We start from the raw sequence: 24,634 nt of genomic DNA, 5'->3' as shown, positions 1-24,634 counted from the left end.
CAGGCTGAGGAACTGTGAAGCCTTTGCTTGACTTCATAGTCTCTCTTCCCAGCTCTGGCAATCAAAGAGCCCTCATGTTCCAGGTAGGGCAGGTGAGAGATGGCATCGCCTCTGCCAGTACAGCACTCTCTCTTGTGGTTCCCTTATACTCTGCTAACACCTGAGCAAACTACCTTTTTATTAAACATTCCTTGAATTATACTAATTTAAGCATCCCATCTGTTTCTTGCTGGGCCCCTGACTTACAGAATCAGACTACGGCCCAGAGTGTTATGTAGAAAAGAGTACCCGCTTCCCCTCCAACTGGCGGATGATATACATGGAACATCAAGAAGAAGTAAACCTCATATATTAAGCCACTGTGTTTGGGGGATTGTTTGTCAAGGCTCCATAAACTTAAGCCAATCCTGAAAAATACAACTATCAGACTAGTTAAGGATTCATCCATATCTGTTTTTCTAAGAATTCTTGCCAGGAGAAACTGGAAACACAGAAGGAAAAAAGCCAAAAGAAGGTACAATTTTAGCACAGTGTTATTAGCCTGATCTTTCAGGGGAATTTTGGAATATGAATGACACCTCAGAGTTTGTATAAAACTGAGGTCAGAGAGCTTGAATTTCATATTGAACACTCATTGATCATTGATAAAGTTTTTCTTACACCTCTGTATGTAGGCAAGCCTCCAAGGGTAGCTTTCTGTAGAAGTGCTCAAAAACTAGTCATGGTAAAAGGAGCCTAATGGGATTTTTTTTTTTAATTCAAGTATACTCAGTTACAATGTGTCAATTTCTGGTGTACAGTATAATGTTTCAGTCATACATATACATACATATACCCATTTTCATAATAGGTTACTACAATATATAGAATATAATTCCCTGTGCTATACAGAAAAAAAATTGTTTTTATCTATCTTTATACATAGCTAATATCTGCAAATCTCAAACTCCCAGTTTATGGGATTTGATACAACGTAAACAGTTCTGCTAGAACCATTTCCAAAAGAGAACAGGTTCTTATCGTTAACATCAGTTATAGTTCTTACTGTATAATCAAAAGGAGGAAGAACAGTGGTTATATTTATAAAGAGTCAAGGAAATTAAAAACATTTGGTCTCAACAGAAAAAAACATTATGTATGCTAATTTTGGATAGCGAAAAATGTGATGAAGAAATTATCAGCCAAGTAAGGGAAAGGTCACGAAAAGAGATCTGACTGTTGTAAGCAGTGAAGTCATCGTAGGTCTTTCCAATCCAATTACATCACTGAGAGACCTAAGTATTTTGAGGGAGTGAGTGCTGGAAAATACCTCAGAACAGCATCCAGGTGGAGCGCACCTCAAGGCAAGTTCTCAAAGCCTATAGTCGGTTGCTGTGCTCAAGGAACAATAGAAGCCAGGGTCCTGCTCATAGCTCGTGCCGTGAGGAAGAGAATACTGGAACGTACAGTTGGAGAGAGAACCCAGGCCAGACCATGCAGGCCCTTGCAGACCAAGGCAAGGTTCATTTCTGGATGTTTCTGTGACTGGTGTTTTCTACTGTAAGCCATTAGAAGATCGAGAACACAGGAGTTGCATTAACTGATTCTGGACATGAAGAAGAAACAAAAACTGAACTGAATCTTCCACTACAAGCAACTAGAAAATTCTATGTTACATATAGAACAACTGGTTTCACCCATTGGACAACAGGTAGCACTGGGCTGTGATCCCTGAAAAAAAGGAAAAAAAAACAGTTGAGGCCTGCAGTTGCCCTAACGTCTTGCCTGGCTGTGATGTCTAGACTGTATTCACGATGATGGGGAAGAACACAAACAGAGCCCGGCGGCCTCAGTGAGCTGAGCTCAGAGGCTGGAGGGACTGAGCAGCAGGGCGGAACTCGGGAAAGAAGGACCTATGCAGAAACACAGCTCCAAACCTCCACACGTGGTCTCCCTTCTGTCTTGGCTGGAATCTCAGCTATACGTACACAGAGTAAAATTCTACAAGGCTTGGCAAAAAGTACTGGCAAATTTTAAGTTAAAAAATTGTTAAAGCTCACATAAGGCAGGCAGTTGTTCAAAGTCTAATCACCCAGGAAGTAGGGTCCTTGGTGATGAGGCAGCCCATTTGGTGGAGACCACACAAGAGTTGTATCTTAGAAATAAGGCTTACTCATGCCTGGAATGAAGTCTACTTGAGATGCACCCTAGGAAATCTTAAAAACAGGACTGAGTTCATAAAATTTACCTGTTATAATTGAATTTTCAAAATGAACTGCTAAAACAGTAGCATAGCATTTGCAAGGTCCAGCCTATCAAAATATTTTATACATATCAATAAGCAGATAAAGGTAACTAACGATAGCCAAGAATAAACTCATTCAATAGAAAAAGACAGAAATGACAGAAATGATGACAGACAAGGATGATAAGTAGCGATTATAACTATGAGCGAGTACTTCATTAAAAACATGAAATAGTGAGGAGAGAAACTGAAGATGTTTAAAAAATGAACTTCTATAGATTAAACAGTATCTGAAATTAAGGTATTACTGGATGAGACTAACAGCAGATTAGATATTGCAGAACAAAAATATCAGTGAACCTGGAAACACAGAAGCAGAATCAAACCAAAATGAAACCAGGAGGAAAAAATAATTTAAAAAGCCTCCGTGACCTGTGGGATATATTAAATAGTCTGACATACATATGGCTGGTCTCCTAGAAGAAGCCGAGAAACTAGAAAGACATCAAAAATAGTAATAAAAAAAAGTGACAGGAAAATTTCGAAATTTGATTAGAAATTATAAGCCCAGATTCAAAAATCTCCAATGAACTTAAACAGGATAAACATACACATAAACATGCCACAATATGTCAAACTGCTGAAAACCACAAATGAAAAGAAAAATCTCAAAAGCCACCAGAGGGTGGAAAATATATATTTTTGCACAGAGGAATTACTGTGTGACTAAGTGAAGACTTTTTTTCAAAAACTTTGTAAACTTGGTGACAATGGAATAACATCTTTAAACAGCTGGGAAAAAAAATACGAAGACCTGTCCATCTAGAGTTATTTATCCAGCAAAGAAATATGCTTTACAATGACTATAAACCCTAAGAGAATTTGGAGGGGTGGGTGATGTAACGGTTCTATAACCTGACCTCCGATTCGGCCCCCCACATGCTCAATACTCACTCTTCACTTTTCTCTCCCTGTTCGTTACCCCAGGAGGCTGACCAATTTGGACTTCCTGTCCTTTTGACTATTGATTAGGTTCAGTCAATGAAAACCAAGGAAGGAAACTGAACTTTTCTCCAACTTTGTTTCTATAAGTTCTCCATGGCAACATCTTTATTTCACTTTTTTAAATGCTTTAATCCATTCACCTATGGATGGACAGGGGGGTTGTTTCCAGCTTTGAATATTACAAATAAAGTTATGTGAACATTCTTTTTTTTTTTTTATTTTACATAGGACATACAGTTTTACTTCCCTTAGGTAACTAATAAATAAATTATATGAATAATCATTATTTAATTAATTTTAAATTACTATTAATATAATGTTTATAATTATATTATAAATATCACTTATATTTACATATAAATATTATAATTTATAAATGTTACACTTTGTAATTTATAAGTGTAAATAAAATAAATGCAATGATTAATGTTAAGGGAAGTATACGTTAAAATTTTTAAGAACGTTCCAAATTTCAGTATCATCTGCATTCCCACCAGCAGTATATAAGCATTCCAGTTCCTCAACATACTAACACTAGATATGGTCAGTATTTTTTATTTTAATCATCCTAATAGGTGTGTAGTAATATTTCATTGTTTTTATTTGTATTTCCTTAATGACTAATAATGTTGAACATCTTTTTATGTGCTTATGTTCTATCCATGTATGTTATTTGATGAAATATCTAATAAAATTATTTCCGTATTTGTTATTTTTACTGGTTTTTGTTTTCTTCATTATTCAGTTTTGAAACATCTTAATCAGTCTGGACACAAACCCAAATAATCAGGTACATGACTTGAAAATATTTCCCACACTGTGGCTTGTATTTTGATTTTTTTTTTTAAAACACCATTACTGTGGTATAATGCCTGTACAGTAAACTATATATATTTCAGATTTATACATGTATCAAAATTCATCAAATTGTACACCTATGAAACCACCATCACAATCAAGATAATTAATATTTCCATCACTCCCCAGTGGGTGCAAATTTCGAACTCCTGAATTATCCTTTACCCACTCCCGGTAACCATAAGTTTGTTCTCTATGTCTGTGAGTCTGTTTCTGTTTTGTAGATAAGTTCATTTGTATCCCCACTTTTTTTAGATTCCACATATAAGCTATATCTTATGGTATTTTTTTCTCTTTCTGGTTTACTTCACTTAGAATGACAATTTCTAGGTCCATCCATGTCGCTAGAAATGGCGTTATTTTATTCTTTTTTATGGCTAAGTTGTATTCCATTGCATATATATACCACAACTTCTTTATCCAGTCCTGTTGATAGACTTTTAGGTTGTCTTACTGGTGTCTTTTAAAAAGGAAAATTTCTAATTTTCATTAAGTACAATTTATTGAATTTTTTTCTTTATACAGAGTATACTTTTGATGTATCCAAAAAGTCTTTGTCTAATACAAGATCACAAAGATTTTTCTCTTGTTTGTCTAAAAATCTTATAGATTTAGGGGTGAATTAGGTTTTGAAAGATGTGGATCAAAGTTTAATGTTTTTTGGCACATGAATATCCAATTATTCTAACACTAACTGTTGAAAAGACTATTTTTTATCCATTAAATTGCCTTTGCATTTCAACCAAAGATCAGTTTTCCACATATGTATGCATAATTCCTTAGACTATCAACTCTATTTAATTGATCTATTTGTCCTCCATGATCCCAATATCACCACCATTTGGCTATTCTGGAATTACAATGTATCTTGCAATCAGAAGTGTTAAGTCTTTCAAATGCATTCTTTCATTTTTCAAACTTGTTTTGGCCATCTTTAGTTATTTTCCCTTCCATATGAATGCTAAACTCAGCTTGTGAATTTCTACTACAATGCCTGGAGGGATTTCAAGTATGGTTATATTGAATCTATTGATCATTTTGGAGAATGGGAAAAAAAAGAGGGATGTTGAAAGTTTGAGAAACAAGTGAGAGTGTGAAATAATCGTCTGAGAAAATTACAAAATAGTTTTATCACTGCAAGAAGTTATTGAATACTAGTGGTGCCTCAAGTATAATAATCCTAAATTTCTGGGGTTTTTTGATAATTTGTGAATTTCTATAATAAGAGATTTTTAGGAATTTAAATCCTGTCTGGAAGCTGAGAAAAACAGTATTTGATGGTTGGTCACATCATAATTGCATTATTTTTCTTTAGATATTAAAAACAAAAAGATCAACAAGCCACTCAAGACCCTTTTGCCTGTCTTCTTGTACATTGCCTCAGTCAGCCTAACTTACTGTATTCCAGATGCATTGGCTTCTTCCTGTGCTCTGAGCATGCCAACTTAATCCTAACCCTAAGTTTTTGTTCATGCTGTTCCCTCTGCTTGTAATGTTCTTTCTCAAGGGCACTGGTGGCCCCCTGTAGTCAGCTGCTAGCTCACACATCACCACATCATGAGTAACTGTCATGTGGGCAACAGGCACGGAAGGGGGAGAGGAAGATTAGATTGAGAGAGTTTTCTTACTGCTAAACCATGTTGCAGTTTTATTTGCTTTTGAGAACATATCACTATATTATCATTAATTTGTTTAATTTGCAGCATCCTCTAAATAAGATAGAGGCCAGGTCTGTCTTGGCCTCGGCTATATCATGCTCAGTATAGACTGGGCACTAACAAAGAGACGTGGGAAAGGAAGATGCAAAGAAAGGGACTTTCCAAACTGGGTTTCAAAAATGCCTTTAAAAACTTTTTTCTCCTTTGTTGGCCTTGGGTCATTTACATTCTGTTTTAAATCTGCATAAATTAGTTTCCTTACTGGGAGTTAAAATGTTATCTAGTTTGCTCTTTGGGAAATAATAAAGTGAGATGAAATTGAGATGGCATTTGGCCAGTATTCCCTCTCTTCAATTCTTCTAGGGAGACGTATACACAAAAGATGAAGCAAGGCAGAGAAAAATTTTATTACTGGTTGACATTCTGTCCTCCCAGCCCTATGAAGAACGCTACTGATATAGACGGGAATAATTGGAGAAATCATTTTTTCTACCTGCCTTGAAGGCCTATGCAAACTAAAATAAAGAAGGCCAAAAGGTTGGTCATTGTTCATTTCCACCCCAAAGAACAGACACAGTTATCAAGTCTGCATTGCAGAGAAAGAGAAGGACTGGGCAAAAAATATAACTGCAATGGTTGGTACAGAGTGATTCTTTTTTAAGCGTGTTTTGTTTTTTATCATCATCACAGACCATGGTAACTATCCCTTTGTTTAGCTGTCTTTCTGAAAGGAAGAAACAGTTTTTTAAGACTGAGTGCATTCTGTCCCTACCACCCCAGCCCCAAACAGAAGTGTCTAAGCTTTCTCCCTGTTGGAGCAAGCTTTAAACCATGGGGAGATAACAGATTGGTGAGATATTACAAAAGTTAATGATCTCATACATCTCCATTTCTTCACATGATCAGAAACGTCAAAAACAATTTTTTTAATAATTACAAAATCACAAAAGGACATGAAGACAGAAGAGATGATTAGTAGTATGGGCCCAACCTCCTCCCTCACAGAAAGAGTTCCCTTCTAGTTTCTTTGAATGAAATGAGAAACTGATTACATAAACAACGGCCAGGCCATATGCGACAACAGAACTTTGACCCACAATCTCTGCAGCAATAATTCCAGAAGACCAACACACCACCTCTTCACAATCAACCCAGAATGGCTTGAACTTAGTTCTAACTTCCAACCTCCCTATTTTTGCCTCTGTTTTCAACACAGGACCAACCAGGGAAAGCCAACTATACTCTCTAAACCAATCACGTCGTATGCCTCACTTCCGGTTAGTCCATCTTCAGTTTCCCCACGTCAGAGAATACCTGGCCCTCCCTGTTTTTCAGTATAGAGCTCTCCCGCATCCCTGCCTGATTTTAAGCCTCTGCCAAACTCAAGTGACAGCAACTGACTCCTGTGCATGGCAAACTCTGAATAAACTTCCCTTTGTTTGTTCTCACTTGTGTTGTCTTCCTTTATTTTCACAAAATAGGACAGGCATGGCCTTTCTCCCCATGCACAGTGAGAGGTGATCAATTGCTGCAACAGCATTCTACTTTCTACAGTAAAGTATTTCTCGCCTTACAGATAAGGACAGGTACGGTGAAAACGCTTTCGTTTTTCATTAACGCCGTTGAATCATAAAAAACTTAAAATCAAAGTAATAAATAGTTGTTCATGTTATTAGTCAACAGCAAGAGGAGACAGCTCTATTGCTTTGCTTCTTAGGTTTCCTGAGGTGGGTTTTTTTGGGGGGGGTTTTTGGTAGGGGCTTGCCACCCCAAGATGAAACAAGACGGAATAAGATGGAATTACAGAAAGGCTCATATAGGCGATTCTCCCATGCCCTTTTCCATGTGACCACTACCAGCTTCTTAATGATCAAGGTTCTGTAAAAGGTTCAGGAAAGAAAAAAACAATCTCTGTTCCTTTGAATGCTCTCCCTCTTATGTCGTATGTCAATAGCTCCATGCTTTCTAACCCCGTTGTAACACACCCTCCAAATTCCCAATTTTTCAGTCATATCAGGAATGAATTTACAGATGCTCAGTTTCATTCTAAGTGATGGCAGGACAAAAACGTCTCTTCAGATCCGGCGAGAGGAGCACTTTTAAGATAACCAAACTTTCCATGTGGGTAAAATAGGCCTTCTCTTAGTACAGAGCTAGAAACTATGCTGAATACTTTATATCATCTAATTCACTTCTCACAATTGTCAAGCCAGTTACGTCCTCTTCATTAAAATGTGGGTAACAGTGAGAGTGGGACAGGTTTAGTAACTTCCTATCCATGAGATCATGAAACAGCAGAACTAAACTGATATTTGAAACCATGTCTCTCTGACCCCTAAGACTGCTCTTAGTCAATATTCAACTAATACTAAGTATATTGAAAATATTCTTGGAAAAGAGCCTATTTAGAGACATATGCAACACAGTAACACACCCTTTTTGCAAATTTCAGTTCATTAAAAAAAGAATCTCTCAGGGTAGCTAGGGCATTGTTGAAGACATAGTCACCTGGTAATTGGGCTTCAATTTTAGTTTAACATAGTCTATTCTCTTCTGATTCAAAAGAAAATTAAGTCAGTCTGATCTTTTCATTAAAGCATACTGTAACATGGATTGGAAGGGAAAAAAAAAATACTATTTCCAGTGCCTTGAAAAGTCAAGGGTCAGCTTCTCAGTCCACATTGTATTAGGAAAAAAAAAAAAAAAAAAGCCTTTGGCAAAGCTTCAGGTAAAATAAGGTCTGGATTATATATCCCCAGGCTAGCAAGGGCAAGGGGGAAATGCAGTCAGCCAAGGAAGAGGGGAAAGCAGATGCAAAGTGGTCCATCACTGACTTAACCACGTCAGGACTTCAGCTGTGTGTGGAATCATACCATGCCTCACAGTCTGTAGGGAAAAATAAAAAAAGAGAAGAATTTCTCTTCCAGCTGTTTCCTAGTTTCTGTCCCAGTTTGCCCGTCAGGGAATTAACATTCCCAAACTTTCTGGCTTGGCAACCTAACCCCTCCAAGGTTGCCTCTGGGGACTCCATTTCCCCAACTGCATCATTTGATTATTCATCTGAAACCAAGAGTGGAGGGAGTGTCTCCTGCCTTTATAGGGACAGTTGGGGGCAGACATGGCAGCTAGACCCTTGCAGCTTCCACTCTGAGAAAGAACACCTGGCCCGCCTACTGGAGACAGCTGGTGGTTTCAGTCAACAACAGTGAACAAACTGATTGTTGGGGCAAGTGCCTACTGTTCAGCTAGTGAATGTGTGTGTCCATGTGTGGTGCACATGTGTGTACACACATGCTCACACAGGGAGGAGTAGGAAGCAGGGGGCAGAGGGAGCTGAGAGAATCTGAGATACATAAACTGAGTCTTATGGAGCCACTCCTTCAAATCTGCATTCAGTATTCCGTCCTGATTCTCTATTTCCTAATGACTAAGGCATGTGAATGAGTTTTGTAATTTTTAAAACAATACACAAATGCTAGAATATCTTTTAATGAAGTACCCCAAAGTCATCCATCCCATAGACTTTAGGCATCTATCAGTTTATTTAATAAATCCCAGCAGTTCACTCAGCATTCATTCATTACTTGGTTCTATCCTAGGAATCAGTTACAGCGGGGAACAAAGCAGGCAAACATTCCTGTTAGAGCTTTCACTATCAAAATAACTATTAAGATAGTGTCAGCCAGTGATAAACATTATGAAGAAAATAAGATGATGCAGTGTGCAGAAAGGGGTGGGATGGAGTTAATTTAGACTGGTTATAACTGAGTCCCTAGTAATAAGAAGGAGACAGCTAAGCTGAGGGTATGCGGGTGGGGATTAGAAGTTTTTGAGGGAGAGCAGACTGGAAGTGCAAAGATCCAACAGTGGAAATAAGCGTGGTATGTTTAAAGAAAAAAAGAGAAGTCCCTTCTTCCCACCCTTCTTTGCTAGTAGAGCTATGGAGTTCAAGCTTATACGGAGAATGACATCTGCATTTTCCACGTAAGAATAAGGAACATGCTTTCCTAAGAGCATTCTTGGGGGATGAAGGGAGCAGGTGGTATAGTGGGAAGTATTCCTTTATTTCCTCAAAAGGGAGAGCTGTGATATAAATGCAGGAGAAACTTCAGAAGCATATCTGTGGCTCCTAGAAGAGAAATTATAGTAGGGTAAACCTTGATCAGCCATGAGGTGTGGCTAATTTTTACCTCAGGGGTTTTAGTGCATAAAAATTGATGCTTTCATGAAAAAAGGAAAACGTTGTCCTTGGTCAAATGAACACATTTCTGACACAGAATTGTCCTTGTACCTAAAGGGTAAAACTTTGAAGCATAAGCCTCGCTCAATATTTAAGCCAAAGGCCAGCCTGACTGCATTTCTTTTAACATAAATTTTAAATTCAAAAGACAAATACAAATCCAGTACACCCACAGACAAAGCCATGCAAGTTATTTTATCTGCCCGGCACCCAAAAAAAAAAAAAAAAACTTTGTGTCTTATTTTGCAAGGTGTTTACTGGTTCTCAAGCAACGGCTAGAAAGAAAGATGAAGGTGGAAAAAGAGGAAAAACGTAGTGGCTTTGACTCACCTCTCCACTATTTTACAGATGCTTATATAAACCAATGATACATAATTATGTTCTATATATCAAACTGACATTTCATTACAGTGGTAACACCAAGTGCTGGCAAAGGTGAGGTTTATTTGATAGTATCATTCACTGATGTGATAAACATAACCTCTCCGGAAGTCAAGGTTTATTAAGAGCTTTAAGAAGCTAGTAGTAATAACACATTTACTAGCCGTGATTTTTAGGTGAAATTAGACTTGTAGAAATACTATTTCTCAATATGTTAATGATAACAAAGTATAATAAAAATTTTTTAATTAAAATGTAAACAGAAACGTGTAAAAGGAGAATTTCAATAAATTATGTTACAGTACAAGGGTGGAAATTTTGAAAAATAATATCTTTGAAAACAAAGTTATGACCTACATGGGAAGACAGTACAATATTAAGAAGGAAAACTGGGAGCAATGCCGTTTGTGTTAGAGATCTTTAGGGATTCACCCAATTTCATGCTCCCTCCTCTACAGAAAAGAGTCGCTCTTGGTAAGTAATTGTTGAGCCAGTTACTACATTTTCTAGCTTCTCAGACATCTAGATGAGTGCATGAGACGTTTGCTTGTGAAGAGAAGATTCGAAGAATTTATTTGTGCCATTTTCAGCCGAGACTTTTCTAAAGAAGAGGATGCATTTCCTCCACACTTTTTTTTTTTAAACCCATTTCTTGTATGGAAGTAAACGACTCTAACATGTGGAGGGTGGAGGAGACACAAAATGGAAGGAGCCTGGGTCCAGGTATCACTCCATGGAATAGAGTCCCCCAGAGACAGGAGTCTCAGGCTTGTACACACAGGAGAGAGAAAACTTCAACTGTGTTTGAACTGTTATGTATTTTTGAAGCTATTTGTTTTAGTAGCTTGTTTAAAGGCGGCAGACCCTCTAAAATATATAACATCCTATGATACATAGAGGAAAATGTGAGTTAATGATAAACGCAATGAAAATGATGCAGATGAAGTGCTTAGCAGCATGGTTCGGACACAGTAAGTGCCCAGTAAATATTCACACATTCAGGGAAGTTTCCAGAGTTGACGTGGTGGGGAGACAGTATCCATCATGAAGTGAACTCAGTCCTTAGTCATCTCAGCCCTGGGCTGAAAACACAGAGGCAAAGATTGCCTTGCAGCAAGGGAGAATCAGTCAGCTGCCTGGACATCGGGGAATATAGCACATAACTTCTCCCCTCTATGCAGCCATGTACCCCCTCCCCCACCCCCAAAGGTGAAAAGAAAGGCCATTTTATTCTGCCCATAAAATAGTGTGTTCAGTGCCAGGGAAAGAGAAAGTTGTTATTTTACTCTGACAAGGTCCCAAATAAAAATAATATATAAGGATCTATTGATTTTTTCACAGTCAGTTTTTTTGTTTTCCTCTCCAAGTTTTATGTTTACCATGCCCAAGTAAAAGGGATTTATTTTAGATTCCGACAAGTTCCATCAAAGAGTCATTTCAGAGGTTCCTTTGAAACTAAGCGCATGGCAACAAGATGACCTGTATGTTCACAGAACGCATGGGAGCTGCCGGAAAGGGAGGAAAGGGAGGCCTGGGACTGTCTCTCCCATTAATAAGCGAGTAAAAGTGCACCTTGGAGACATGAGAGGGACCCACGGGGAACCGTGAAACGGAAAAACACCCAATTAAAAGTCAGAGGCTCCTGTTCTGTGGGCCAGTTGGCACTTATGCACATGTAGTTAAGCAGCAAAGCAACGTGAGGCGCGGTATTTGGGAGGTTGCCCTGTCTGTCCTTTCACAGGCCTGTTCTAGCAAGTTCAGAGGAATAACAACATTAAATGGGGAGATGCGTACTTAATTTGTCTTTGGGGCCATTAGCTCTAAGAATAGCAGTATTTGGGCTGTTTCATGCTGGACTGGCAACACTATGGAGAAAAGTCCATAAGAAAATTCCAATTCATTCCCCAATTTATGCCTTTTAAAACTCTGCTTACAGGATTCAATCTGTTGGGCCATTTATGACACAATAATCCCCATCCGTTTGGCCTGCGTCTGCCAGATTCATCAGATCATTTGGAGGGTCTGGCTTTATATAATTTTAGTCCTCCAGAGTACAGCATGGTATGCCACTGGTGATGGTAGATTGCTTTAGGGATAAAGAGTAGATACATTATCTTACAAATAATATATAGAGGTGTGTGTGTACGTGTTTAAGTACTCATCACAGATCGCCTTGGGATAGAAACAGGAAATAGTTGCAGCAACTCGCTACAGGCTGAAGATATCTGTAAACCACGATTATAAATTTAACACATGCTGCAGGAGTCAAAGCTTATTTGTGCTGAAGGCTAAAAGGGGCCTTGGGGGACTGCAGCTTAAGAGTTATAGGATTTCAAACAACCATAGCTGGCCTCAATTTTGTTTTACAAAGCTTAGAGGCACAACTCCCCGCCGTTGCCACCACCATATTTGCTTGGATTATCCCCCGCCAAAGTCAAGAATTCTTGATATATCAAATAGCATCCTTGTGACATGGAGAGAAATTATCTGAGTGTCATAGGGTTAGTCTGAGAATGAAATAAGATTAAACACAGAGTGTCCAGCACACAGGAAAGTGGTGGACAACTGATGGTCATGTTTGGGGATAGTAAGAATGCTCCGTGTCTGGAATACAGTGGGTGCAGGAGAGCAAGGGGCAGGAAAGCACCCTCCTACACACATTTTGCAGCAGAGGGACGGATACAGAATGGTTACTGACTGGATGCTTTGAGGAAGAAATGAAGGAAAAATGGAGGAAGGGAAAAAAAAAAAAAAAGGAAGGTTGGTTATTATCTCATGAGTTCAGATTATAAAATGTTTGAGCTGGTCTATCTCACTTCCAGGCATGGGTCCCTTTTCCATCTCATCGCCCATCCTCTTGTGCCAGTGGGTGTGAGGAAAAAGGAGGGTTTTTTGTTTGCTTCTTCTATTACTTATTAATGATTCCAAGATAAGGTGACATGTTTGAGATAGTAAAGCCCTGTCCTCACGCAGACAAGGGTTCTAATTTTATTTCTGTCACTTCCTAGGTCGGTGACTGTAAACAGGTTACCTTCTGAATCTCAGTTTCCTTTTCTAAGATTGGGGCAGCAATTCCTGCACCTTCGCATCACTGTGGGAATCGAATGAGAGCCCTGGGTAGTAGGAGTGCTCGCATCCGTAAAGACGGCAGACACGAGGTGATGTGGAACAGCCCCCTTAATAAAGACACAGATACTCCACTGGAGGTTCCCTTTGGGTCCATTCTCTTTCCTTCCACAGCTGCTCCAAGCCTCCTGCATTAGTCACAAATACTCAGTCGCAGGGCGCATTGCTCTGAGCTCTCTTTTCTGCTATCCATTCTTTGGTATCCCATGCCTCATTTTTCACAAGGCACTGATTTCCAGATTTGGCAGGGCTTCTGTATCTGCTGGGATTACACAATCAAAATAAACTCGGGAGTGTTTTGTACTTTACATTCCCTAGGAGTATTGAAATCTGAACAGATGTCTGGCCCTTAATGAACCCAGCCAGTCCATCCTTGGAGGCCATTAGGGAAGGACTGTTGCTTCACAGCAGGATTCTCGCAAGGAGCAGAGGATAATCCTGTGCCCCAAAAGAACAATGGACATTTTTTTTTTCTTTTTTTTGCATCCTGTCGTGTCCCTGCGAAAACCTGTCAGTGATTTTTCCTTCTGGATAGCACATATCATCAGTAAAAGCTTACTTTATTTCACATTGTGGTAATCTGTCGTTAAAAGGAACTATTTATCTGTAATACAAATATTCGTGCTTTGCTTTCTTTTTTCTTCTTAGTCACTAGAACATAACTAGCGCTCATTTTAAAATAATGATAAATGTGAAGAAGACATTTGGGAAATATTTGCTCATCTGGATTGAAAACACTAGTGTGTCTCAAAGTGTACCGAAGAATTACTTAAAGCACTTGTTTAAATGATTGAGTTATGGCCCTATTACCCATAAGCAGACCCAAATCCAAGAATTTGGGGTCAAAAGGCCTGCATTCCAATAATTTCCCAGGTGACTCCTATGTAGACTTCAGAGTTCCCCTTATGGGTAATCAATCTGAATAATTCAGAAAGAATTTAGATCATATATAATTTGCCTGGTTTTCTAACAGCTTTAAATCATTGTGAGCACAGTATGAAAAAGGACACTAATATGCATTGAGCACTTACTGTATACCCAGTGTCCTGCAAGACATCTGCTATGCAGAAGCTCATTTATTCTTCATAGAAAAGCGACAAGGAAAGCTTTATTTTTTTTTTTTCCCATTTTCCACATGAGTCAACAGAGTCTCAGAGAGATTAAGCCAGTGAGAGGTCGATCACACAGCTAGCAGGGGGTAGAATGCAGCCTCGCCTGCCCCTGACTGACTAAGTCCCATTTCTCTTAACAAATCCTTACATAGTGCCCTTTAGAAAATCGGATACTTGGTCCTTCATTTAATGAATGTTCATCTGACTTGTTTTCAGTAGTTACAAACTTTTATGACTTTTTTTTCTGGTTATTACCGACAATATGCTCTTCCTACTCTGGTTTGGTAGTTAAATCCACATGTTACTATCTGTCTGGCCTCTTAATAGAATGTATTTATTTGCACAATCAGTTCCCTGTACAGTCGTTTATTTCTTGGCCCAGCTGTAGATTAATTATAATGCCCATGTTTATGCTCTTATGGGTGCTGTTCTAAAATCATTTTTAAGTCAGTTGTTAAAAATGCTACGTTACATAAAACAGTTGTTCTTTTTCTTTCTTTTTTTTTTATGAAAAATCCCCTTGTTTAAAATTCCTAAGTTCTAATTCAAGGACAGAAATTAATTTTGTGGTGGGAAGTTGGGGACAATTTATGGAATCTAACAAAGCTAAATAAAACATTATTATTTTTTGCTAAAATACACGTGATATTATTTTAAAAACTCAACAAATCCATTTTAATACAAAAAACACATACTACCATGCAAGTCCTGGAATTGAGGCTACTGTATTTCAGCAAGTACTAAAGTTTAGCACTCCCAAGTGTCACCTCTTGAGTTCAACCCCTCTTTTTACCATATGCAGTGAAAGATCTAAAATTAAAGTCTGAGATTATGTGCTGTCTTGACAGCTGGTGAAACTGACAAGTTTTAAAATGGCCTAATCACAAGTTTCCCTCCCAACACTGCTCCAGTAAACAAGACCACTTACCCACCCCCCCCAAAAAAAATCCTCCTTATCAAAGAACCAAGTACAATCCCTGAATATCAGGCTTTAGTCCTTTGCCAGCCCATGGAATTACTCAAACAAACCAATTACATCTTCCCCACAGGAACCAGAGGGCATTTCATCCTTTTGATACTACAAAGGCTGCCTTGCACAGCCCCTGGCTGTTCACTCTGTTCCCAAGTGCAACCCTCACGTGACCTTGCGTGGCATGCAGTGTCCTCCTTTCCCAGCCTCTGAAGACCTGCAGCTACTCCGCTAACAATCTCATCTGCCCAACTATCTCGACCATGCTAGGGCAAGAATCCCTCCCTCACCAGGGGGGTAAACGGAAATCAGTTAGAGCACAGTGCAGTCCTTCGTGCTTTCCATGTCCAGAATCTGTAAGTTCTATGAATCTAACTGGGATCTAAATGGTAGAGGAAATCAACTGAGAATATCCATATTTTGAAGAAAATTCTGTAGGTCAGACTTGCTTGGCCAGTATGGTGAGAAGCCTATTCATTCAGATGGGCAGTAAAAGTCTAGAGTACACCTGGCATGGAGAGCTTGGAGGGCGGTCACATGTCAGTTGGTCCTTTCTGCTAATACTAATCTCAAAGAATAATTTCCTCAGATCTTCATCTATGACTGCTGCCTCCAGTGAAAACATCTGCTAAATTTCATATTACTGAAGAATTATGCAAAACAGACAATTGATATGGTTGTAAGGACATAAGGTACTTCAAAATGCACTAAAAATTACTGAAAAAAAGCTAAAAGGAAAGTAATGGCTATTCACAACTTTACTATTTACAATTATATATGTTAATAAAAGGAAGTCTTATCCTTCCACTTAAAAATCCCAGCTGCAAGGAAAAGGGGACCCTCCTACGTTGTTGGTGAGAATGTAAATTGGTGCAGCCACCATGGAGAACAGTATAGTGGTTCCCTGAGAAACTAAAAAATAGAGTTACCATATGATCCAGCAATCCTACTCCTGGGCATGTATCTGGAGGAAACTAATTTGAAAAGATACATGTACCCCAATGTTCAGAGCAGCACTGTTTACAATAGTCAAGACGTGGAAGCAACCTAAATGCCTGTCAACGGATGAGTGGATAAAGAATATGTGGTCTATATACATATAATGGAAAATTACTCAGCCATACAAAGAGTGAAATAACGGTATTTGTAGCAACATGGATGGACCTGGAGATTATCACACTAAGTGAAATAAGTCACAGAGAAAGACAAATATCGTATGGCATCACTTATATGCAGAATCTGAAAAATGATGCAAATGACCTTATTTACAAACCAGAAACAGACTCACAGACATAGAAAACAGACTGATGGTTACCAAAAGGGAAAGGGAGGAGGGATAAATTAGGAATTTGGGATTAACAGATACAAACTACTATATATAAAATAGATCAACAACTAGGACCTACTGTGTAACACAGAGAACTATTTTCAACACCTTATAATAACCTATAATGGAAAAGAACCTGGGAAAGAATAAATCTATATGTATAACCGAATCACTCAGCTGTATATCTGAAACTAAAATACTATAAATCAAATATACTTCAATCAAAAAATAAAAATAAAAACCCTAGCTCCAAGGATCTGTTTTTTCATGCCTTCATAAACACATGCACACACGTGCACACTGAGTATCTGCTCTTTTATTTCACAAAAGTAGAATCATTTGATGTACATATTGCAGCAAGTTGTTGTTAACGTTGTTTTTCAGCTCACAATATATCATGGCTATATTTCCAGGTCAGCAAATATTTATAACTCATTCTTTATTTTTTACTAAGTATTATTCCATTATTTTGGCAAACTACAACCTCCCTATCACCCTACTGCGATGGAACATGCAGCTCATTTTCAGTATTTTACTGTTACAAATGATATGCACATACAATGAAATTAGATAAATCAGGACTTGAGTCCCAGATCTGTCACTTACTAGGCCATCTTATCTTGGGCAATTTTCTTAACCTTTCTGAATCTCATTTTATTTTAGATATAAAATGGAGAATAGAGTAACATCCAGCATTGTCCCAAGGATAAAACAAGATTATGTACTTAAATAAACACTTATTATAATCTATGTAACAATTTAATAATTGTTTAACAACAATCATCTGAACATGATGTAGAAATCCAAGAACTACCATTAAATAACTGATCTTGCTTATTAAATAGCTGAGACCTTCCTCAACTTTAGCCATTTGTAAAACTGCTATGATTTTGCCATATCCATGAGCTACATTTGCTCTTATTTATAAAATATCATATATAACTCAGTTTATTTAAATTTTAAAAGTGATTTGCTGCAGGGTAGAAACTTCATATTTCTGTCAGGAAATAATCAATTGCCACCTAATCACAATTTCATGATAAACATAAATAGGAATAAAATTATTAAATATATTCTATGTTTGTCAAGGTCCAGTCAGAAGACAGACACCACATTGGAAATTTGAACAGGAAGAACGTAATGTAAGAAAATATTAACTAGTGAAAGTGGTAAAGTACTAAAATAGATTTTTAATAGGAAAGTATTCTAACAAATAAAAACACAGCAACTATACGGAGAAGCTACTACTTTTAGCGCTGAAGGAGAACAATCCAGGAAGGAGCTAAGCACGTGGCAGAGCCCTGGCCTCCAAGGCTGAGACCCTGACTCCCTAGGATGCAGCCCTCTGGAAGGTGCAACAGTCTGTCGGTATGATTAGAGGCAGAGCTTATCCACAGGAAGCCAGCAAAGGAGGTGATCAGTGAACTGGAGTGAGTTTACAGGAAGCTGTTCACTGAGGTGCCTAACAAACTTGCTGGAGAGTGAGTGCCACTGGAAGCCATCAGAGGATGGAAGAAGCAAAGAGGAATCAAGAAGAAAAGCCTTTCTCTGCTCTGCCTTCCAGTATTCCTCCAGCATCCTCTATGGACAGAGTCCAACACTGCACCACCTGGCAAAGGAGAAGTACAAGTTCTAGCTGAGATAATAAATCAGGACAAAGCAGGGTGGATTTAGAGCTGACAGGCAATATAATAACTGGCATACACGTCTTCCCTCACTACCTAAAGTCATCTTAAGTAGTCCCAGTAGGGCAGGCACCACATTGAGAAACGCTAACATGGAACACTGGGTTTTAAACATACAGTTTCACATTTATTATTACTGATCATCCTTATAACCTCTGCCTTAGAAAACCAAGGCAGAAGGAAACTCATTACCTGAGATCACTCATTTAGCTACCAGCATTAACAGAACGTTCTCTCCTGATAGCCAGTATGGCTTCTTGCTAGATGTTTTACATTCTGAAGCAATGAAATATAACCTGCGTGCTGCTTGGTTCTTTCAAAGAATTAACACTTCCAAAATGTTCAGCTAATTTACTAAGTTTCATCTCATTTCTTTAAAGTCTCTCTCTCTTTTCTTTTTTTTTTTTAAGTAGTGGAGAGGTAACTAGGTCTATTTATTTTATTTATTTATTTATTTATTTATTTATTTATTTATTTTTAATGGAGGTGCTGGGGATTGAACCTAGGACCTCATGCATGCTCAGCATGCACTCTACCACTTGAGCTATACCCTCCCCCAGTTTCACCTCATTTCAAATTAGAGAACAGTAACCATGCCTTGAGTTAGAATGGACTCTTAACACTTGCATTAGGCTTGAACAGATCATGAGAAAGATCTCATTTGGAGGGAAACTATTCTAGGCCAAGATTTTAAATTCCAATTTTAACCACTGTTTAGCTGTGTGCCTCAGAGCAAATCACTTCCCCCTTTCTCTGAGTCTCATTGTCTTCATCTGTCAAGAGTAAGGAGGACTTTTGTATATTCCCAAGTTTCCTCACCATTCTATTATTTTGGAGGTAGGATCAATGATCAGAGTTTGGCAGTGTGCTTTGGGACATACAGCATTTCATCAGCAGTCATCCTACTCACTTCTTTCAAGCTGTATAAACTCACCCTTTACGAGATAAAATCTAAGCATTTCAGTGTGATACACCAAGTTTTCTAAGATTTGGCCCCTAGTTTTTATTCTAGCCTCACAGCCCACCGTTTTTCACTTTTTACTACCCCAAGTACTCTACTGGTTCCATTCGTAAAGGTTTCTTTTCACATTCCCACACTAAAATGCTCTCCCCTCACCTCTGCACTTGAATGCCTTTTCGTTGTTCATCATCCAGCCCAGAGTCCGTCTCCTCTAGAAAACACGTCATGAACTCCTGAGCCTGGGCTAAGTGTCCTTGTTTTGTGATCCACCACAATGCTTTGCAACGTTCTCATAGCTCTAAACATTTGTCTGTGGGTAAGTGGAAGTTATCTCTTTAAATGTCCCCTCCACAAGTCTGAAGGCAGCATCAAGAACATACTGTTTTTTGTCTGGATCACATTGTATTAAAAATAAACTGAATGCTTAAAATTCTTAGTTCCTTGGTTGTTCATACCTTTTCTACTTCCTACTACTTTAAGAAAACTTTGCAGAACATCATCTATATTTATATATGCCCAGGAAAGTCTGTGTTAGTGTTTGATCAAGAGTTATCCAATCCAGGTGTCAAATGATTTATTTTGAAATGTTTTTCAGCCTCCTTGGCCAAAATCTCTGCATTTGTGGATCTAGGTGTTAGTAGTGCTATAATATCAAAGTGTCATTTCTGGTCTGGAAATGCTTCACTTCAGCTACAAATGAATATTGTCAAAGGCGATTAACTGTGTCACCTTAGTAGATGAGGCTGCTCTCCCTGCCTGCCCTTGCAGGGGTGCTCACCTAGAAGAAATGTTGCTTTGTAAAGGATTGGAAAGGTAAATGGGCAATCTGGTGGAGAAAAGAGTGAAGCAGACCATTAGTTTACTCAGTGTTCAGGGCATGGTTTTTAAGTTAAGTTGAAGTTCAGCAGTTTGGCATTTCTGATATTGCTTAACTACGTGGAAATTGAATTACACCCAAGTGCTTTTTTCTTAGTGACCCAGGAATTTCTTGGGTGAGAAAAGAGGGAAATGGAAAAACAAAAACAGAAGCCTGCTTCCAGTTCTTCCCATGCTGAATACCATTCAGAATGGTTATTCCATATATTATTTGCATTAATCAAATGCACTGAAGTTACCACAGTTAAGGTACATGTGATATAACTAGGTAGAATATGTATTTTCCTAGCCATAATAACCCCCTCATTCGACATATCTCAATGCGTGTCTCATTTTCAACCTTTAACAGTTCTAGTTTAATGATTCTATGGTATTTAATTCTTCCCTAAATTCTGGAGTATACAACTGGATTTTTTTACTTAGAATTTAAGAGGAAGTCTAGGATGACAGAAAAACACAAAAAGATCTGTTGGATCCATGGTTTCCCTTTTACGTTAAGAAGAGGTAGAAAGTAAAATCTGAGTTTCTGCAATAAAAACTGTGTTGCTCAAATACAGGCTTGGAGCAAGAGTTAATGGCAAAACTATTCCTGTGAGCAATGCTATCATGTGGTGAAAATCTCAAGTATAATGGAAAGTTGGTGATTTATCCTTCTATCTTCGTATCTTGTGAAACATTCATTCAAGCAAAGGTGAGAGACATACAGACTAGACTTCTAAAGCCCCTTCCAATTTATTCTCCCTTTTGAAGGTGTAGAAACTGATGTGTGGAGAAGTGATTTGTCTAATGTCAGTCAGATGAGCAAGCTTGGGCTCAACACTGAGATTCCAAAGTTCTAGGTAGACACACTTTTCGTGTTCTCGCTCGCTCTCTCTTTCTTATTCTATAGGAAAACTCAGCCCTTTCTATTAACTATTAACAAGAGATGAAGCACAAACTTTTTAATTTAATTATAAAAATTGAAGCAGTTTCCACAGGTGTAAACATGAATACATGCTAAATATAGATTATAAAGTAAAACTCAATAAAGCAGGTATAGTGTCAATAGACAACAGGCTTATTATCAAGTGTGATTCAATTGTTCAATCAACAAAACCTTGGCTCTAGGCTTCTATTGGCCAAAAGAAAAAAAAAGTTAAACTAAAAGCACTCTAATGTTTGTAAAATAAAAAACAGCAAAAGGTTAGTTGAAGGAAGTGCTGTATTTCTCAGCACTAAAACCTCAGAGACATTTGCAGTTTTCGGTCTGGCATGTAAGGAGTTAGGAAGTCATCACTTGTGTCCTAACAAGCAAAAAGAAGCTGAACAAACTGAGATTCAACACCTCTTCTTAGGTCCAGCAATGAACTGAGGCTGCAGGGGGAAGCCTGAGTATAAACTTTCACAGGAATCATTACTGGAGGAGAAAAAACCTACACCATAAACTGTTAACGTGTTAGAGGCTCAATGTGTAGGAGCTTGAGAGTTAGAAACACCAGGGACCCACTCTTGGAGGAACTCCTATACTTCTGTGAGTTTTACTCCAGGAGCCCTACCAGGTTCTCACAGTGAAGATCTGCAGGATGAGGGAACAAGTCATTATTTTGAAATAGGAGAACTTATTTACTGGAGCCTAACCTATCTTGGAAAAGGGAAATATCCAACTAGAACCTCCACTAGCCTTCCTGTCATACCTAAAGTGGGGGGTGGAGAAGCATTTATGAGGATCACAACCTAGGGGGTGCAAGTTTCACTAAAAGACCAAAATCTGATCATAAAACTGTAGAATGCATCCCCCTTCTGGAGACACACACACACACAAACAACTACCACATCAATAGAGCTTCTGTACAATAGGGGAGACAAAGTCAACAAAATCAGAGGCAGTTTTACCTTCTGATACTATATATATACAGTCAAGCAAACAGTAAAAGCAGCCTAATTTCTAGCCAAAGAAGCATAAAACCTCACCCTAGACATGTATTTACCTCAGACCCTTTGGCCCAGTATATCATGTAGAACTTTCAACAAAAAATTAAAAGTATTTAAAAAAAAAGAAAAAAGAAAAAAGAATATAGTTCTAAGAGACAAAGCAAGAATCAGCATCAGATGCGGATACGGCAGAGATGCTGATTTAACTTTTTTTGACTAATATGCTAAGGGCAGTAATGGGGAAAGTGTACCGCATGCCAAAACAAATGGATAATATACTTAGAGAGAAAGGCTAAGAAAGAATCAGAAGGAAATACTGGAAATGAAAAACACTGCAATGAAAAGAAAGGGTGCCTTTGATGAGCTCATCAATAGACTTAACATGTCAGAGGAAAAAAAATCAGTGAGCTTGTAGAACTATCAATAGAAATTTCCCAAATGGAAATGCAAAGAGAAAAAAAAATACACATACACATACACACATATAACAGAACCAAATGACCAAGAACTAGGAAATAATTACCAAAGGTTAGAAATGAAACCACAAATCCAAAAGGCTCAGAGAATAACCAAGAATGGTAAGACCCAAAATAACCACATCTAGGCATGGCAGATTCAAACTTCAGTAAATCAGAGACAAACAGTAAACTATGAAAGAAGCTAAAGGAAAAAAAAAAAAACAAGACAAAAGAAGAAAAAACATTGTACCTTTAGAGGAACAAAGATAAGAATTACATTGGTCCTCTCTTCAGAAACCATGGAAACAAGAAGAGAGTCGGTTAAATATTTAAACTGCTGAAAGAAAAAAAAAATCTGCAATTTTACATCCAGTAAAAGTATCTTTCAAAAGTGCAGGAGAAGTAAAGTCAAAAATTGAGATCATTTGTCACCAGTAGACCTAATTTGCAAGAAATGTTAAAAGAGGTTCCTCAGAAATAAAGAAAACAGTATCGGTCAGATGCTTGGAAATAAAGAAAGGAAAAGCATGACAGAATGAATTATGATGGCAAAATAAAATATTTTATTTTTATTGTTCTTCATTGACCTAGTAGATAATAATTTATTGAAACAATAATAACAAGAAAGTATTTGGTGTAAGTGAAATAAATGACAGAAAATGTATAAGGGGCAGGAGTTGAGAATGCTCTGTTAAAGTACACATGGAAGTGCTGTAATGTTATATAAAGATGATGTGGAGTAATTGTAAACATACATTGCAAACTCAAGGGCAATCATAAAAACAAATAAAAATGATGTATGATTGATGTGATAAAAGAGGAGAAAAAATGAGATCATGTAACCGTGTAATTAATACCAAACATGGAAGAAAATAACTGGAGGACAAAAAAAAAAAAAAGAAGAAGGAAGAAAGAAAGGAACAAAGAAACAAAGAACAAGGGCAATGAGTACAAAACAGTAAAATAAATAAGTAAAGTTGATATTATATAATCACTTTAAATATCGATGGTCTAAATATACCAATTAAAAGACAGAGACTCCCAGAATGGATAAAAAATGATCCAACTATATATAAGACACAAATAGATTAAAAATGAAGAGGTGAAGGAAGCCGTACCAGTCTAATATTAATCAAAAGAAAGTTGCAGTAGCTGTATTAATTTCGCACAAAGCGAACTTCAGAGCACTGAAAATTATCAAGAATTAAGGAGCTATTACATGATAATAAGGGAGTCAATTCTCCAAGACAAAACAATCCTCAGTATGTATGCACTTAACAGCAGAGCATCAAAATACATGAGCCAAAAACTTCTGGAACTGCAAGGAAAAATAGATGAATCCTCTATTATATATAATTGAAGACTTCGGTAGCCTTCTATTAGTATTTGGCAGATTCAGCACGCAGATCATCAGTAATGATACAGAAGAGGTGAAAATCACCAATAATCAACTTGATCTAATTGACACCTATGGAATGCTTCATCCAACAACAGAACTCTCATTTGTCTCAAGTTCACATAGAATATTCATCAACATAGGCCACATTCTATAGGCCACAAAACATATTTGAACACATTTAAAGAAACAGAAATTGTATGATTCATGCTTTCAGACAATTACGTATTTAAACTAGGAATCAAATCAGAACGGTAACAGTAAAACACCAAAATATTTGGAGATTAAACAGCACATTTTGAAATAGCACATGGATCAAAACAGAAGTGCTAAGAAAAAATTAAATATTTTGAAATAAATGAAAATAAAAATAAAAATTATAAAAATTTGTCCATATGCAGAGGAAGCAGTGTTTAGAAGGAAATGTATCCTTTGTTCTCTTAATG

General features: G+C 37.7%; 1 long non-coding RNA gene across 1 annotated transcript; it reads left to right on the top strand.

Moving 5' to 3' along the window:
* Positions 1-4,395: 4,395 nt before the first annotated feature.
* On the top strand, positions 4,396-23,542 carry LOC116665767. Its single transcript, XR_004322433.1, has 4 exons — positions 4,396-4,534; positions 12,084-12,095; positions 12,982-12,984; positions 23,533-23,542. It is a non-coding gene; the product is annotated as an uncharacterized LOC116665767 (long non-coding RNA).
* Positions 23,543-24,634: the final 1,092 nt, after the last annotated feature.

Source organism: Camelus ferus, chromosome 9 (assembly GCF_009834535.1).
Source record: "Camelus ferus isolate YT-003-E chromosome 9, BCGSAC_Cfer_1.0, whole genome shotgun sequence".
Taxonomy (NCBI): Eukaryota; Metazoa; Chordata; class Mammalia; order Artiodactyla; family Camelidae; genus Camelus; species Camelus ferus.
The sequence above is the reverse complement of the archived record's forward strand: the minus strand, read 5'-3'. Positions and strand labels throughout refer to the sequence as shown.